The following is a 3,949-nucleotide window of genomic DNA, read 5'->3' as shown; positions in this document are numbered from 1 at the left end:
GTGTGTGTGTGTGTGTGTGTGTGTGTGATGTGTGTGATGTGTGTGTCAGCATCTAAAAATGATTCAGTTTGCAGTCTCGCACTAAACAACACGTTACTAACCTATGTAGATGTGTGTTTGCTTGTCTGTGTGCCGTACATGTTGAAACCTTATGTTGCTCAAACATAGGTGGTGAAAACCTGTGCACACAGATGGCAGAAGACAAGAAGAAAACAGAAAATGTGAGAAAGAAACAAACCCAGAGGGATTTAAAGGAAGAGGGAGAAATTAATTGTAGAAATGGATACAGTTGAGTCTTAAAACATTTGGACAGCAATATTTAACAATTTACCTGTGTGTTTGACTAAAATGAAATGACCAAAACACAGCCTTCAGGCTTTAACAGTGACATACTGTATCATGTAAAATCCATATTTGTTGTGTACTTGGAGTCTCTAAAAGTGCAGAAAAGTTCAATTTAGTTTCTCCTGGTGCTGTGTAGATATCTTTATATTCTGTTTAAGTCAGATTTTTCCATCTGTTCAGTTTTCTCTATTTCTTATTAAGGATTTTGAACTATAGCATCACAGTATTTGCTACAGAACTGTTAAACATGGTCAAATTAGGACGACTACGTGTCTTCATTCTCATCTGGCTCTGGGTCAGACTCTGGCTCCTACATGTAAGGCTGGAGGGACAAGTCTTTTGTTGGTGACATCTTTTAAACAATTCATAAATAAAAAGTTTCTGCTCTGCTATATATTTGCATCTCTGCTATCACACTGGAGAGGTGTGAAGCACCTCATTTGCATTTAAAGAGGCAGCACCAAAATGAGTTGCTCTCAGACTCAGAAGGGGAGTGAAAGATGGGCTTTCAGGGAATTCAGACCAAAGTATCGCAGTTCTACTTTTTATAGGCCACAATGGAATGGTTTCAACATGAAAAGGAAGTATTTCAAACCCTATGTCCCCTTTAAATAGTTTAAAAAGACTCTAAGTAACACTCATTTAATTTTGACCAAAGCTCAGCCAGAAGATTAAATTAACTTTAGTTCAGATGTGGCAGAATAGTTATTCAAGCTGTTTACACTAAGAAGCATGTTTGTAGATTTTAGAACAGGGCTATTCAATTGGCGGACCGGACAGAAGTCACATCCAGCTCACCAATAAGCCCACATGTTCTGTTACATACTGCAGTCTTTCACCTACCATTAATGGGCAATGCCCCACCGCAACAACCCCCCCACCCCGCCCCGGATGTCCAGCTCCCGAGCGGTTGGCTTTGAGCAATTGTGGCCCCCTGAGCAAATTAGTAGAATAGCCCTGTTTTAGAAGTTTATACGCTGCATCTAAGGTTATCCAGTGCCACTCCAACTAAATTTAACCATAAATGTAGATGTAAATAAAAAGCATGAGGTATAGTAAACAACTTCTGAGTCAACTGTCCAATTATGTTTGAAAAAGTGGGCTCAGTATTGCTGAACATTTTCTTTAAGGGTGGCTTGAATAAGAGAAAATGTGTCAAAGTAGAGCTCTGCAGAGCTCTACTGAAAAGGCTGCCAAAAGCAAATGACAGCTTTAGAAAATGCAATTCATGAATCAAAGCCAACCTGACAAATGAGATGTGAGTTTGAGAACATCTATGTATTTTTTTTTTACAACTCAGCTCACAGTAAAAATAAAGAGCTGGTTTCCAGACTGCATTTAGTATTATCTGCACTGGGTTGAATCACCCCTGTACCCCCCCCCCCCCTTAAAACCCCAAAATAACCCCCAAACATCGTCTCCAAAGTGTTCTCTCTCACACACACAGACACAGAGTGTCACATGAYATCTCATTCCTGGGGGTTGTCGTGACAGTTATAGGCACAAGACTGTCACCAAGGACACAACTCATATTCTGGGTCTGACATCATTCAGAGCACAGCCGCCCTCCACCCCACGACCATAATAACTAACAAACACAGTGACCTACCTACATTTAACTGCACTTAGTCTGATGTCCTCAGTGTACTGAGGGTCAAAACTACTAATACATTATGCACATTATAGTAGTTGAAATGTACATGCAAATACAAATTATTAAAATAACTGATGTGTTCAACACTGCAGTGCAGTCTCTGATTCTTGTGCCTGCTTTTGTTGGGTTTATTTTGATTATTACTTTATTTTGAGGTTTGTAATGTGATCCATGCTGAGAAAATGAGTCAGAATGAGCACAGGCTGCAGTGAAAAAAGGTTAAAATATGGATTTTTACCATAAGCAAGACTTGTAAAAAAATGGGTTCATGAAGACATTTACCAGTCAACGCCATCTTTAAAAACACTTCTGATGACATCATTCTGGACTAATATGAAGAATTTTCAAACTGGCACATCACAAACAAAACTAGCTTGTTGCCAGGCCAGGTGATAAAGCGCTGAACTTCAACAACCTGCATACAATGGGGTGCAAAAGTTTGGGCACCCTTGTTAATTTTCCTGATTTACCTTTATAAATCTTTGATTGTTTGGATGTTTAAAAAATCTGTTAAATATATAATATAGGGGACAAACAGTGATATTTGAGAAGTGAAATGAAGTTTATATGATTTACAGAAAGTGCAATAATTGGTTAAACAAAATTAGGCAGGTGCATAAATTCAGGCACTGTTGTCATCTTATTGATTTCAAAACCTTTAGAACTGATTATTGGAACTCAAATTTGGTTTGGTAAGTTCAGTGACCCTTGACCTCCATACACAGTAGGGTTGGGCATAATCGTATCATGTGCAATTAATCGCCAGAAAAACACTAATCGATTATTTTTCTGGCACTTGACGATTAATACGATTAATGCCATCAGGCAGACTGACGCTTGGTGCTCCTCTCCGCTTCGAATATGAAAAACATTTTTTAAAAAAATGTTCTGTAATTTATTTATCTATCAACACAATTTAAAATTTGATGTATAGCCTGAAGTCTGTAATTTTGACAATTTGGAACAGAATTTTATGAAGACCAAGTCTTTCCCACTAAATTGGTCATGTGACTAGGACATAAGGATGTACCGGGACTCCAGGGCATTAATCGTCAAATGAATCGTTATCGGCTAAATACCACAATTAGTCGTGATTTATTTTTTTGCCAATATTGCCCAACCCTTATACACAGGTGACTCCAATTATGAGAAAAGGGTATTTAAGGGGGGCAATTGTACATTTTTCTCTTCTTTGCATCTTCTCAGAAGAGTGGCAGCATGGGAGTCTCAAAACAACTTTCAAACGAACTGAAAACAAAGATTGTTCACCGTCATGGTTTAGGGGAAGGATACAGAAAGCTATCTCAGAGATTTCAGCTTTCAGTCTCCACTGTGAGAAACATTGTGAGAAAATGGAAGACCACAGACACAGTTCAAGTCAAGGATCGACGTGGCAAACCAAGAAAAATCTGGAATAAACAGAAGTGAAGGATGTTGAGAACATTCAGAGTCAACCCACAGACCAGCACCAAAGACCTACATCATCTTGCTGCTGATGGAGTCACTGTGCATCTTTCAATTATTCAGCACACTTTAAACAAGGAGATGCTGTATGGGAGAGTGATGCAGAGGAAGACTTTTCTCCGCCCACATCACAAACAGAGCTGCTTGAGGTTTGCTAAAGCACATTTGGACAAACCAGCTCCATTTTGGAATAAGGTGCTGTGGACTGATGAAACTAAAATAGAATTATTTGGACAGAACAAGGGCCGTTATGCATGGAGGAAAAAGAACACAGCACTCCAAGAAAAACACCTGCTACCTACAGTAAAATGTGGTGGTGGTTCCATCATGCTGTGGGGCTGTGTGGCCAGTACAGGGACTGGGATTCCAATCAATATCAGCAGATTCTGGAGACCAGTGTCCAGGAATCAGTGACAAAGCTGAAGCTGCTGAAGCCGGGGCTGCATCTTCCAACAAGACAACGACCATAAACACAGCTCAAAATCT

Source organism: Austrofundulus limnaeus, unplaced genomic scaffold (genome assembly GCF_001266775.1).
Source record: "Austrofundulus limnaeus strain Quisiro unplaced genomic scaffold, Austrofundulus_limnaeus-1.0 Scaffold415, whole genome shotgun sequence".
NCBI classification, from domain to species: domain Eukaryota; kingdom Metazoa; phylum Chordata; class Actinopteri; order Cyprinodontiformes; family Rivulidae; genus Austrofundulus; species Austrofundulus limnaeus.
Note: the sequence above shows the minus strand (reverse complement) of the source record.